The following is a 16,229-nucleotide window of genomic DNA, read 5'->3' on the forward strand; positions in this document are numbered from 1 at the left end:
GGTTTTTTTGGCTGCATTTGCAAGAGATGTGTGGTCCAGATTAAACATATGCAAGGCGTCGGTTACCAGTGTATTTGGAGATGTAATAAAAATCGATTCTACCAAAAAAATAATTTCAACAATTACAGGAGGTGCAAAAAAAGTCTGCAACTTGGGTGAGAAATGTTGATAATGAGTATGGTGCTATCTTGCAAAGCATTGTAACATCATCAGAGTCAAATGGGTCTTTGCAACCTATGGCAGATGGCCTGTTGTCACGGTACAAAAAAACAGATGTTCCAACACCTATCCTTTTGTATACCGACAGAGATTATTGTAGTCTTAGTGGACCATCAAGGTTTCAGAGGTTGTTTCCATTCTTGGGACAGTTTGGAAGTTCGCTTGGATATTTGACACTTTATGAGAGGCATTGTGGTTGGCTGTACTTCCGGTCCCTTTGTCACCGCTTTCGGCGTGTATTTTTGAATGGGAAGAAGGTGATTACAAAAAGATAGTTGCTGCTAAGAAGGAAGAGCTTCAGATGAAAGGACAGTCGGTACCCTCGTTAAAAACAGTTACCAATGCAATAGCAAAAGATGCATTGGCCAGACATTGCATGAGATACGCGAGAGGTGCTTCAGTGGCCATAAAAAATAATTAAACACTTTATCTTACATATACTGGGTGTACTGACACTTAAGGTGTGCCATTGCTAAGGGAGAACATGGCAGAAATAAATAATGAGCAAAAGAAGCATAATGTTTGCATCCAAGACCCAGACATGCCATTATATACTCAGGTGAAAATGGTCAAAAAAGGAGCTTCGTTTTTGCCATTGCACGGCTGTGCCAGAGAAAACATTTCATTAGAAACTTTTCACTGCCACCTGTTAAAGTTCATTCCAGGATCTTCTGGCAATGCAGTAAATTTTCAAGCGTATTCAATGGATGGATTGGTCAGACGGAACACCCTGAGGAAATACCAGGCAGAAGGTGCAGTGATTACGTTCCTTTGATGTTAATCTCGTTGTGAAATTTAACAAAATGCATTTGGATGTACGTAAAAAAACGTTTAACAACAAACCTGTTTCAAATAACGCAAGGAATGAAGTCAATGGTATGGAACATCTTTTTCGAAAAATTGACATAAGCTTTGTTAAGCTTACGTGGACAGTACCATCTAAAACGGGTGAGAGTTAGACGATGAGAGCAATGAGGTTAATATCGACATCGATACTTCTGCTTTCAACCATTCAGTAAAGGACGTGGCTGATGAAGATGATGATGGGGCAGAAGAGATCGATGACACCACTAAAGAAATTCCAATTGGAATCATCTTGATACGTTGGCACAAGCTCTTTTAGCATCACATGCTTTTAGTAGTTCGGATGAAGATGCAGAAAAACACCAGTTTCTTCAATCAATTGGACGAATATGACAAAAAACCACTAACATTTACAACAGTTTACCCAAAACCAGTTAAAGGACGCTTCTGCACAGGGAAAAAGGAAGGTTTTACTGGTTTGGTACAAATAATGAGATCGTTTTTGCCTGGTGTATCCCCTGATCTTTTCCTATCAAAAGTAGGGTGGTTGATAGTCAGGAAGAACTAGTCAGCTAAAATGACGAGTCTACGGAACTTTAGTGGGCAAAAAAATGTTTTCATATAACGCTTTCATAATATTTGTAGAATGGATTTACCTTGGGCCGCTTCCTTTTACTACTTAATCTAGTTGTATTTATCAAACATATTGGGGGAAGTCAGAGATTTTACAACATCAAAGTTAACCATCCTATCTTTTACACCTTTATGAACAAAGTTTGATTCGCTAGCATAAGACAAGTGTTCGAAGTCATTGCAAAAGAGGAAGGTTTTTTTAGGTAAAAAGCTACCCTATAATAAATAAAGAACTGAAATTATGACAATAATTTTTGTCAACATATTTCAAAAATGTTATTTAACTACATGCTGATCACAAATTTTTAAAAATACATTATTGTAACTTTAAAGTGATGTTTTTGATCCTACATAAACCCCCGTTTTAAATATGCTACTTCGCGGAGCAGTCAACCCAGTTTGTATGTAAACAAACAGTTGTAGCGACAGAAGTCAAATTTGATCCATGCTCAAATTAACGTTAGAAAGAAAATTAAGACGGATTTGAAGAAGTTAAACTTAACTCCTGTTAAAAAAGTAAAAAGTGAATATTTAATATATAACTCGCGGTAAAGTAATTACGCAAAACTACATATATTTATTTACACAAAGCCTGTGGGACAAGGTCAAAGGTAAGTTTATAGTCGAGAGGATATAAATGAATAATTCGAAGCGTTTCTCAATTATTTATATGGTCCTAAACTTTTCATTTCCGTCAATGTTGATTGGTGATGTTGTTAAAGTAATTAAGACAATGAAAAAAATTTCAGTGCTTTCCACTGCCACAAGCAATGTTATACTCATTGAAAAACTTCGCGACAAATACGGGATTGTGATAAAGAAACTGATTAAGAAAATATCTCAACTATACCAGAGACGAGTACTGACTAGGCGTTGCTTCAAGTTTAAGGTCATCGTATAGAAGAAAAAATAAAATCAGTAGGTTCTTATTTAAAGAAAAGCAATCGTCTCCTACCTTCCAAAAAGTACCATTCGTGTGAGGTTATTTAATAGTCAACACCTGTTGGATAATACTGATATTACTTTGTTCAACATCAGCGAGACCACCCTTAGACTCTGGTTCAAAGACAAAATTCGAGGAGAAGGGATCGTAACATTGTAAAAGGAAAACCTGTTCCTAAAGCTGTGCACATTTTAGTTGACACTCTGCCAGTTGTTCGTGACCGACCAAACTCAATGGAAGGTTTACAGAACCCTATTAAGTTTATGCAAATGGAAGAGACACGCCTGATCGATTTCAATAACTGTTGAAATTTTGGAACTATCCACCACCTGTAAAGGCATCATCAATTTCCAAGCCTGCGCGGAAAGTATATTTGAGGAGAATGGTTCTGTGGATGCCCCAGATGATTTAGAACTTAGATTTGTCCCAACTTTGGTAGAAGTGTACAATCCCGAGGTATACACCAAAAAATGCACCTGGTTTTGGATTTAAAAGATTTCTACTATTTTGCATCAGAATATTTCAGTTATGCCGTAAACGTTAAGCTTTCTGCTGTACTTACATACAAATATGCATGTGACACTGCTATCATTTCTTTGAGATCCAGAACTCTTGGAAACAGTAGCAACGCCGTGAACAACACTCTGCTTGAAATGCATAGTGAATACTAGGTGAAAGTAATCTGGACTATCTCAGAGATTGTCAAACGCATAAGGCAGTATTGGCCATGCTAAATGCAAAACCATGCGTATATACTAAAGCTGATGAATTTCGGGTCTTACCTAATTCTTAAAGGTTTTTTTGGCTGCATTTGCAAGAGATGTGTGGTCCAGATTAAACATATGCAAGGCGTCAGTTACCAGTGTATTTGGAGATGTAATAAAAATCGATTCTACCAAAAAAATAATTTCAACAATTACAGGAGATGCAAAAAAAGTCTGCAACTTGGGTGAGAAATGTTGATAATGAGTATGGTGATATCTTGCAAAGCATTGTAACATCATCAGAGTCAAATGGGTCTTTGCAACCTATGGCAGATGGCCTGTTGTCACGGTACAAAAAAACAGATGTTCCAACACCTATCCTTTTGTATACCGACAGAGATTATTGTAGTCTTAGTGGACCATCAAGGTTTCAGAGGTTGTTTCCATTCTTGGGACAGTTTGGAAGTTCGCTTGGATATTTGACACTTTATGAGAGGCATTGTGGTTGGCTGTACTTCCGGTCCCTTTGTCACCGCTTTCGGCGTGTATTTTTGAATGGGAAGAAGGTGATTACAAAAAGATAGTTGCTGCTAAGAAGGAAGAGCTTCAGATGAAAGGACAGTCGGTACCCTCGTTAAAAACAGTTACCAATGCAATAGCAAAAGATGCATTGGCCAGACATTGCATGAGATACGCGAGAGGTGCTTCAGTGGCCATAAAAAATAATTAAACACTTTATCTTACATATACTGGGTGTACTGACACTTAAGGTGTGCCATTGCTAAGGGAGAACATGGCAGAAATAAATAATGAGCAAAAGAAGCATAATGTTTGCATCCAAGACCCAGACATGCCATTATATACTCAGGTGAAAATGGTCAAAAAAGGAGCTTCGTTTTTGCCATTGCACGGCTGTGCCAGAGAAAACATTTCATTAGAAACTTTTCACTGCCACCTGTTAAAGTTCATTCCAGGATCTTCTGGCAATGCAGTAAATTTTCAAGCGTATTCAATGGATGGATTGGTCAGACGGAACACCCTGAGGAAATACCAGGCAGAAGGTGCAGTGATTACGTTCCTTTGATGTTAATCTCGTTGTGAAATTTAACAAAATGCATTTGGATGTACGTAAAAAAACGTTTAACAACAAACCTGTTTCAAATAACGCAAGGAATGAAGTCAATGGTATGGAACATCTTTTTCGAAAAATTGACATAAGCTTTGTTAAGCTTACGTGGACAGTACCATCTAAAACGGGTGAGAGTTAGACGATGAGAGCATAGAGGTTAATATCGACATCGATACTTCTGCTTTCAACCATTCAGTAAAGGACGTGGCTGATGAAGATGATCATGGGGCAGAAGAGATCGATGACACCACTAAAGAAATTCCAATTGGAATCATCTTGATACGTTGGCACAAGCTCTTTTAGCATCACATGCTTTTAGTAGTTCGGATGAAGATGCAGAAAAACACCAGTTTCTTCAATCAATTGGACGAATATGACAAAAAACCACTAACATTTACAACAGTTTACCCAAAACCAGTTAAAGGACGCTTCTGCACAGGGAAAAAGGAAGGTTTTACTGGTTTGGTACAAATAATGAGATCGTTTTTGCCTGGTGTATCCCCTGATCTTTTCCTATCAAAAGTAGGGTGGTTGATAGTCAGGAAGAACTAGTCAGCTAAAATGACGAGTCTACGGAACTTTAGTGGGCAAAAAAATGTTTTCATATAACGCTTTCATAATATTTGTAGAATGGATTTACCTTGGGCCGCTTCCTTTTACTACTTAATCTAGTTGTATTTATCAAACATATTGGGGGAAGTCAGAGATTTTACAACATCAAAGTTAACCATCCTATCTTTTACACCTTTATGAACAAAGTTTGATTCGCTAGCATAAGACAAGTGTTCGAAGTCATTGCAAAAGAGGAAGGTTTTTTTAGGTAAAAAGCTACCCTATAATAAATAAAGAACTGAAATTATGACAATAATTTTTGTCAACATATTTCAAAAATGTTATTTAACTACATGCTGATCACAAATTTTTAAAAATACATTATTGTAACTTTAAAGTGATGTTTTTGATCCTACATAAACCCCCGTTTTAAATATGCTACTTCGCGGAGCAGTCAACCCAGTTTGTATGTAAACAAACAGTTGTAGCGACAGAAGTCAAATTTGATCCATGCTCAAATTAACGTTAGAAAGAAAATTAAGACGGATTTGAAGAAGTTAAACTTAACTCCTGTTAAAAAAGTAAAAAGTGAATATTTAATATATAACTCGCGGTAAAGTAATTACGCAAAACTACATAAATTTATTTACACAAAGCCTGTGGGACAAGGTCAAAGGTAAGTTTATAGTCGAGAGGATATAAATGAATAATTCGAAGCGTTTCTCAATTATTTATATGGTCCTAAACTTTTCATTTCCGTCAATGTTGATTGGTGATGTTGTTAAAGTAATTAAGACAATGAAAAAAATTTCAGTGCTTTCCACTGCCACAAGCAATGTTATACTCATTGAAAAACTTCGCGACAAATACGGGATTGTGATAAAGAAACTGATTAAGAAAATATCTCAACTATACCAGAGACGAGTACTGACTAGGCGTTGCTTCAAGTTTAAGGTCATCGTATAGAAGAAAAAATAAAATCAGTAGGTTCTTATTTAAAGAAAAGCAATCGTCTCCTACCTTCCAAAAAGTACCATTCGTGTGAGGTTATTTAATAGTCAACACCTGTTGGATAATACTGATATTACTTTGTTCAACATCAGCGAGACCACCCTTAGACTCTGGTTCAAAGACAAAATTCGAGGAGAAGGGATCGTAACATTGTAAAAGGAAAACCTGTTCTTAAAGCTGTGCACATTTTAGTTGACACTCTGCCAGTTGTTCGTGACCGACCAAACTCAATGGAAGGTTTACAGAACCCTTTTAAGTTTATGCAAATGGAAGAGACACGCCTGATCGATTTCAATAACTGTTGAAATTTTGGAACTATCCACCACCTGTAAAGGCATCATCAATTTCCAAGCCTGCGCGGAAAGTATATTTGAGGAGAATGGTTCTGTGGATGCCCCAGATGATTTAGAACTTAGATTTGTCCCAACTTTGGTAGAAGTGTACAAACCCGAGGTATACACCGAAAAATGCACCTGGTTTTGGATTTAAAAGATTTCTACTATTTTGCATCAGAATATTTCAGTTATGCCGTAAACGTTAAGCTTTCTGCTGTACTTACATACAAATATGCATGTGACACTGCTATCATTTCTTTGAGATCCAGAACTCTTGGAAACAGTAGCAACGCCGTGAAGAACACTCTGCTTGAAATGCATAGTGAATACTGGGTCAAAGTAATCTGGACTATCTCAGAGATTGTCAAACGCATAAGGCAGTATTGGCCATGCTAAATGCAAAACCATGCGTATATACTAAAGCTGGTGCATTTCGGGTCTTACCTAATTCTTAAAGGTTTTTTTGGCTGCATTTGCAAGAGATGTGTGGTCCAGATTAAACATATGCAAGGCGTCGGTTACCAGTGTATTTGGAGATGTAATAAAAATCGATTCTACCAAAAAAATAATTTCAACAATTACAGGAGATGCAAAAAAGTCTGCAAATTGGGTGAGAAATGTTGATAATGAGTATGGTGCTATCTTGCAAAGCATTGTAACATCATCAGAGTCAAATGGGTTTTTGCAACCTATGGCAGATGGCCTGTTGTCACGGTACAAAAAAACAGATGTTCCAACACCTATCCTTTTGTATACCGACAGAGATTATTGTAGTCTTAGTGGAACATCAAGGTTTCAGAGGTTGTTTCCATTCTTGGGACAGTTTGGAAGTTCGCTTGGATCTTTGACACTTTATGAGAGGCATTGTGGTTGGCTGTACTTCCGGTCCCTTTGTCACCGCTTTCGGCGTGTATTTTTGAATGGGAAGAAGGTGATTACAAAAATATAGTTGCTGCTAAGAAGGAAGAGCTTCAGATGAAAGGACAGTCGGTACCCTCGTTAAAAACAGTTACCAATGCAATAGCAAAAAATGCATTGGCCAGACATTGCATGAGATACGCGAGAGGTGCTTCAGTGGCCATAAAAAATAATTAAACACTTTATCCTTACATATACTGGGTGTACTGACACTTTAGGTGTGCCATTGCTAAGGGAGAACATGGCAGAAATAAATAATGAGCAAAAGAAGCATATTGTTTGCATCCAAGACCCAGACATGCCATTATATACTCAGGTGAAAATGGTCAAAAAAGGAGCTTCGTTCTTGCCATTGCACGGCTGTGCCAGAGAAAACATTTCATTAGAAACTTTTCACTGCCACCTGTTAAAGTTCATTCCAGGATCTTCTGGCAATGCAGTAAATTTTCAAGCGTATTCAATGGATGGATTGGTCAGACGGAACACCCTGAGGAAATACCAGGCAGAAGGTGCAGTGATTACGTTCCTTTGATGTTAATCTCGTTGTGAAATTTAACAAAATGCATTTGAATGTACGTAAAAAAACGTTTAACAACAAACCTGTTCCAAATAAAGCAAGAAATGAAGTCATTGGTATGGAACATCTTTTTCGAAAAATTGACATAAGCTTTGTTAAGCTTACGTGGACAGTACCATCTAAAACGGGTGAGAGTTAGACGATGAGAGCATAGAGGTTAATGTCGACATCGATACTTCTGCTTTCAACCATTCAGTAAAGGACGTGGCTGATGAAGATGATGATGGGGCAGAAGAGATCGATGACACCACTAAAGAAATTCCAATTGGAATCATGTTGATACGTTGGCACAAGCTCTTTTAGCATCACATGCTTTTAGTAGTTCGGATGAAGATGCAGAAAAACACCAGTTTCTTCAATCAATTGGACGAATATGACAAAAAACCACTAACATTTACAACAGTTTACCCAAAACCAGTTAAAGGACGCTTCTGCACAGGGAAAAAGAAAGGTTTTACTGGTTTGGTACAAATAATGAGATCGTTTTTGCCAGGTGCATCCCTTGATCTTTTCCTATCAAAAGTAGGGTGGTTGATAGTCAGGAAGAACTAGTCAGCTAAAATGACGAGTCTACGGAACTTTAGTGGGCAAAAAAATGTTTTCATATAACGCTTTCATAATATTTGTAGAATGGATTTACCTTGGGCCGCTTCCTTTTACTACTTAATCTAGTTGTATTTATCAAACATATTGGGGGAAGTCAGAGATTTTACAACATCAAAGTTAACCATCCTATCTTTTACACCTTTATGAACAAAGTTTGATTCGCTAGCATAAGACAAGTATTCGAAGTCATTGCAAAAGAGGAAGGTTTTTTTAGGTAAAAAGCTACCCTATAATAAATAAAGAACTGAAATTATGACAATAATTTTTGTCAACATATTTCAAAAATGTTATTTAACTACATGCTGATCACAAATTTTTAAAAATACATTATTGTAACTTTAAAGTGATGTTTTTGATCCTACATAAACCCCCGTTTTAAATATGCTACTTCGCGGAGCAGTCAACCCAGTTTGTATGTAAACAAACAGTTGTAGCGACAGAAGTCAAATTTGATCCATGCTCAAATTAACGTTAGAAAGAAAATTAAGACGGATTTGAAGAAGTTAAACTTAACTCCTGTTAAAAAAGTAAAAAGTGAATATTTAATATATAACTCGCGGTAAAGTAATTACGCAAAACTACATAAATTTATTTACACAAAGCCTGTGGGACAAGGTCAAAGGTAAGTTTATAGTCGAGAGGATATAAATGAATAATTCGAAGCGTTTCTCAATTATTTATATGGTCCTAAACTTTTCATTTCCGTCAATGTTGATTGGTGATGTTGTTAAAGTAATTAAGACAATGAAAAAAATTTCAGTGCTTTCCACTGCCACAAGCAATGTTATACTCATTGAAAAACTTCGCGACAAATACGGGATTGTGATAAAGAAACTGATTAAGAAAATATCTCAACTATACCAGAGGCGAGTACTGACTAGGCGTTGCTTCAAGTTTAAGGTCATCGTATAGAAGAAAAAATAAAATCAGTAGGTTCTTATTTAAAGAAAAGCAATCGTCTCCTACCTTCCAAAAAGTACCATTCGTGTGAGGTTATTTAATAGTCAACACCGTTGGATAATACTGATATTACTTTGTTCAACATCAGCGAGACCACCCTTAGACTCTGGTTCAAAGACAAAATTCGAGGAGAAGGGATCGTAACATTGTAAAAGGAAAACCTGTTCCTAAAGCTGTGCACATTTTAGTTGACACTCTGCCAGTTGTTCGTGACCGACCAAACTCAATGGAAGGTTTACAGAACCCTATTAAGTTTATGCAAATGGAAGAGACACGCCTGATCGATTTCAATAACTGTTGAAATTTTGGAACTATCCACCACCTGTAAAGGCATCATCAATTTCCAAGCCTGCGCGGAAAGTATATTTGAGGAGAATGGTTCTGTGGATGCCCCAGATGATTTAGAACTTAGATTTGTCCCAACTTTGGTAGAAGTGTACAAACCCGAGGTATACACCGAAAAATGCACCTGGTTTTGGATTTAAAAGATTTCTACTATTTTGCATCAGAATATTTCAGTTATGCCGTAAACGTTAAGCTTTCTGCTGTACTTACATACAAATATGCATGTGACACTGCTATCATTTCTTTGAGATCCAGAACTCTTGGAAACAGTAGCAACGCCGTGAACAACACTCTGCTTGAAATGCATAGTGAATACTGGGTCAAAGTAATCTGGACTATCTCAGAGATTGTCAAACGCATAAGGCAGTATTGGCCATGCTAAATGCAAAACCATGCGTATATACTAAAGCTGGTGCATTTCGGGTCTTACCTAATTCTTAAAGGTTTTTTTGGCTGCATTTGCAAGAGATGTGTGGTCCAGATTAAACATATGCAAGGCGTCGGTTACCAGTGTATTTGGAGATGTAATAAAAATCGATTCTACCAAAAAAATAATTTCAACAATTACAGGAGGTGCAAAAAAAGTCTGCAACTTGGGTGAGAAATGTTGATAATGAGTATGGTGCTATCTTGCAAAGCATTGTAACATCATCAGAGTCAAATGGGTCTTTGCAACCTATGGCAGATGGCCTGTTGTCACGGTACAAAAAAACAGATGTTCCAACACCTATCCTTTTGTATACCGACAGAGATTATTGTAGTCTTAGTGGACCATCAAGGTTTCAGAGGTTGTTTCCATTCTTGGGACAGTTTGGAAGTTCGCTTGGATATTTGACACTTTATGAGAGGCATTGTGGTTGGCTGTACTTCCGGTCCCTTTGTCACCGCTTTCGGCGTGTATTTTTGAATGGGAAGAAGGTGATTACAAAAAGATAGTTGCTGCTAAGAAGGAAGAGCTTCAGATGAAAGGACAGTCGGTACCCTCGTTAAAAACAGTTACCAATGCAATAGCAAAAGATGCATTGGCCAGACATTGCATGAGATACGCGAGAGGTGCTTCAGTGGCCATAAAAAATAATTAAACACTTTATCTTACATATACTGGGTGTACTGACACTTAAGGTGTGCCATTGCTAAGGGAGAACATGGCAGAAATAAATAATGAGCAAAAGAAGCATAATGTTTGCATCCAAGACCCAGACATGCCATTATATACTCAGGTGAAAATGGTCAAAAAAGGAGCTTCGTTTTTGCCATTGCACGGCTGTGCCAGAGAAAACATTTCATTAGAAACTTTTCACTGCCACCTGTTAAAGTTCATTCCAGGATCTTCTGGCAATGCAGTAAATTTTCAAGCGTATTCAATGGATGGATTGGTCAGACGGAACACCCTGAGGAAATACCAGGCAGAAGGTGCAGTGATTACGTTCCTTTGATGTTAATCTCGTTGTGAAATTTAACAAAATGCATTTGGATGTACGTAAAAAAACGTTTAACAACAAACCTGTTTCAAATAACGCAAGGAATGAAGTCAATGGTATGGAACATCTTTTTCGAAAAATTGACATAAGCTTTGTTAAGCTTACGTGGACAGTACCATCTAAAACGGGTGAGAGTTAGACGATGAGAGCAATGAGGTTAATATCGACATCGATACTTCTGCTTTCAACCATTCAGTAAAGGACGTGGCTGATGAAGATGATGATGGGGCAGAAGAGATCGATGACACCACTAAAGAAATTCCAATTGGAATCATCTTGATACGTTGGCACAAGCTCTTTTAGCATCACATGCTTTTAGTAGTTCGGATGAAGATGCAGAAAAACACCAGTTTCTTCAATCAATTGGACGAATATGACAAAAAACCACTAACATTTACAACAGTTTACCCAAAACCAGTTAAAGGACGCTTCTGCACAGGGAAAAAGGAAGGTTTTACTGGTTTGGTACAAATAATGAGATCGTTTTTGCCTGGTGTATCCCCTGATCTTTTCCTATCAAAAGTAGGGTGGTTGATAGTCAGGAAGAACTAGTCAGCTAAAATGACGAGTCTACGGAACTTTAGTGGGCAAAAAAATGTTTTCATATAACGCTTTCATAATATTTGTAGAATGGATTTACCTTGGGCCGCTTCCTTTTACTACTTAATCTAGTTGTATTTATCAAACATATTGGGGGAAGTCAGAGATTTTACAACATCAAAGTTAACCATCCTATCTTTTACACCTTTATGAACAAAGTTTGATTCGCTAGCATAAGACAAGTGTTCGAAGTCATTGCAAAAGAGGAAGGTTTTTTTAGGTAAAAAGCTACCCTATAATAAATAAAGAACTGAAATTATGACAATAATTTTTGTCAACATATTTCAAAAATGTTATTTAACTACATGCTGATCACAAATTTTTAAAAATACATTATTGTAACTTTAAAGTGATGTTTTTGATCCTACATAAACCCCCGTTTTAAATATGCTACTTCGCGGAGCAGTCAACCCAGTTTGTATGTAAACAAACAGTTGTAGCGACAGAAGTCAAATTTGATCCATGCTCAAATTAACGTTAGAAAGAAAATTAAGACGGATTTGAAGAAGTTAAACTTAACTCCTGTTAAAAAAGTAAAAAGTGAATATTTAATATATAACTCGCGGTAAAGTAATTACGCAAAACTACATATATTTATTTACACAAAGCCTGTGGGACAAGGTCAAAGGTAAGTTTATAGTCGAGAGGATATAAATGAATAATTCGAAGCGTTTCTCAATTATTTATATGGTCCTAAACTTTTCATTTCCGTCAATGTTGATTGGTGATGTTGTTAAAGTAATTAAGACAATGAAAAAAATTTCAGTGCTTTCCACTGCCACAAGCAATGTTATACTCATTGAAAAACTTCGCGACAAATACGGGATTGTGATAAAGAAACTGATTAAGAAAATATCTCAACTATACCAGAGACGAGTACTGACTAGGCGTTGCTTCAAGTTTAAGGTCATCGTATAGAAGAAAAAATAAAATCAGTAGGTTCTTATTTAAAGAAAAGCAATCGTCTCCTACCTTCCAAAAAGTACCATTCGTGTGAGGTTATTTAATAGTCAACACCTGTTGGATAATACTGATATTACTTTGTTCAACATCAGCGAGACCACCCTTAGACTCTGGTTCAAAGACAAAATTCGAGGAGAAGGGATCGTAACATTGTAAAAGGAAAACCTGTTCCTAAAGCTGTGCACATTTTAGTTGACACTCTGCCAGTTGTTCGTGACCGACCAAACTCAATGGAAGGTTTACAGAACCCTATTAAGTTTATGCAAATGGAAGAGACACGCCTGATCGATTTCAATAACTGTTGAAATTTTGGAACTATCCACCACCTGTAAAGGCATCATCAATTTCCAAGCCTGCGCGGAAAGTATATTTGAGGAGAATGGTTCTGTGGATGCCCCAGATGATTTAGAACTTAGATTTGTCCCAACTTTGGTAGAAGTGTACAATCCCGAGGTATACACCAAAAAATGCACCTGGTTTTGGATTTAAAAGATTTCTACTATTTTGCATCAGAATATTTCAGTTATGCCGTAAACGTTAAGCTTTCTGCTGTACTTACATACAAATATGCATGTGACACTGCTATCATTTCTTTGAGATCCAGAACTCTTGGAAACAGTAGCAACGCCGTGAACAACACTCTGCTTGAAATGCATAGTGAATACTAGGTGAAAGTAATCTGGACTATCTCAGAGATTGTCAAACGCATAAGGCAGTATTGGCCATGCTAAATGCAAAACCATGCGTATATACTAAAGCTGATGAATTTCGGGTCTTACCTAATTCTTAAAGGTTTTTTTGGCTGCATTTGCAAGAGATGTGTGGTCCAGATTAAACATATGCAAGGCGTCAGTTACCAGTGTATTTGGAGATGTAATAAAAATCGATTCTACCAAAAAAATAATTTCAACAATTACAGGAGATGCAAAAAAAGTCTGCAACTTGGGTGAGAAATGTTGATAATGAGTATGGTGATATCTTGCAAAGCATTGTAACATCATCAGAGTCAAATGGGTCTTTGCAACCTATGGCAGATGGCCTGTTGTCACGGTACAAAAAAACAGATGTTCCAACACCTATCCTTTTGTATACCGACAGAGATTATTGTAGTCTTAGTGGACCATCAAGGTTTCAGAGGTTGTTTCCATTCTTGGGACAGTTTGGAAGTTCGCTTGGATATTTGACACTTTATGAGAGGCATTGTGGTTGGCTGTACTTCCGGTCCCTTTGTCACCGCTTTCGGCGTGTATTTTTGAATGGGAAGAAGGTGATTACAAAAAGATAGTTGCTGCTAAGAAGGAAGAGCTTCAGATGAAAGGACAGTCGGTACCCTCGTTAAAAACAGTTACCAATGCAATAGCAAAAGATGCATTGGCCAGACATTGCATGAGATACGCGAGAGGTGCTTCAGTGGCCATAAAAAATAATTAAACACTTTATCTTACATATACTGGGTGTACTGACACTTAAGGTGTGCCATTGCTAAGGGAGAACATGGCAGAAATAAATAATGAGCAAAAGAAGCATATTGTTTGCATCCAAGACCCAGACATGCCATTATATACACAGGTGAAAATGGTCAAAAAAGGAGCTTCGTTTTTGCCATTGCACGGCTGTGCCAGAGAAAACATTTTATTAGAAACTTTTCACTGCCACCTGTTAAAGTTCATTCCAGGATCTTCTGGCAATGCAGTAAATTTTCAAGCGTATTCAATGGATGGATTGGTCAGACGGAACACCCTGAGGAAATACCAGGCAGAAGGTGCAGTGATTACGTTCCTTTGATGTTAATCTCGTTGTGAAATTTAACAAAATGCATTTGGATGTACGTAAAAAAACGTTTAACAACAAACCTGTTCCAAAAAAAGCAAGGAATGAAGTCCATGGTATGGAACATCTTTTTCGAAAAATTGACATAAGCTTTGTTAAGCTTACGTGGACAGTACCATCTAAAACGGGTGAGAGTTAGACGATGAGAGCATAGAGGTTAATGTCGACATCGATACTTCTGCTTTCAACCATTCAGTAAAGGACGTGGCTGATGAAGATGATGATGGGGCAGAAGAGATCGATGACACCACTAAAGAAATTCCAAGTGGAATCATGTTGATACGTTGGCACAAGCTCTTTTAGCATCACATGCTTTTAGTAGTTCGGATGAAGATGCAGAAAAACACCAGTTTCTTCAATCAATTGGACGAATATGACAAAAAACCACTAACATTTACAACAGTTTACCCAAAACCAGTTAAAGGACGCTTCTGCACAGGGAAAAAGGAAGGTTTTACTGGTTTGGTACAAATAATGAGATCGTTTTTGCCTGGTGTATCCCCTGATCTTTTCCTATCAAAAGTAGGGTGGTTGATAGTCAGGAAGAACTAGTCAGCTAAAATGACGAGTCTACGGAACTTTAGTGGGCAAAAAAATGTTTTCATATAACGCTTTCATAATATTTGTAGAATGGATTTACCTTGGGCCGCTTCCTTTTACTACTTAATCTAGTTGTATTTATCAAACATATTGGGGGAAGTCAGAGATTTTACAACATCAAAGTTAACCATCCTATCTTTTACACCTTTATGAACAAAGTTTGATTCGCTAGCATAAGACAAGTATTCGAAGTCATTGCAAAAGAGGAAGGTTTTTTTAGGTAAAAAGCTACCCTATAATAAATAAAGAACTGAAATTATGACAATAATTTTTGTCAACATATTTCAAAAATGTTATTTAACTACATGCTGATCACAAATTTTTAAAAATACATTATTGTAACTTTAAAGTGATGTTTTTGATCCTACATAAACCCCCGTTTTAAATATGCTACTTCGCGGAGCAGTCAACCCAGTTTGTATGTAAACAAACAGTTGTAGCGACAGAAGTCAAATTTGATCCATGCTCAAATTAACGTTAGAAAGAAAATTAAGACGGATTTGAAGAAGTTAAACTTAACTCCTGTTAAAAAAGTAAAAAGTGAATATTTAATATATAACTCGCGGTAAAGTAATTACGCAAAACTACATAAATTTATTTACACAAAGCCTGTGGGACAAGGTCAAAGGTAAGTTTATAGTCGAGAGGATATAAATGAATAATTCGAAGCGTTTCTCAATTATTTATAACTTTTCATTTCCGTCAATGTTGATTGGTGATGTTGTTAAAGTAATTAAGACAATGAAAAAAATTTCAGTGCTTTCCACTGCCACAAGCAATGTTATACTCATTGAAAAACTTGCGACAAATACGGGATTGTGATAAAGAAACTGATTAAGAAAATATCTCAACTATACCAGAGACGAGTACTGACTAGGCGTTGCTTCAAGTTTAAGGTCATCGTATAGAAGAAAAAATAAAATCAGTAGGTTCTTATTTAAAGAAAAGCAATCGTCTCCTACCTTCCAAAAAGTACCATTCGTGTGAGGTTATTTAATAGTCAACACCTGTTGGATAAT

This window comes from Hydractinia symbiolongicarpus, chromosome 14 (genome assembly GCF_029227915.1).
Source record: "Hydractinia symbiolongicarpus strain clone_291-10 chromosome 14, HSymV2.1, whole genome shotgun sequence".
Classification (NCBI taxonomy): Eukaryota; Metazoa; Cnidaria; class Hydrozoa; order Anthoathecata; family Hydractiniidae; genus Hydractinia; species Hydractinia symbiolongicarpus.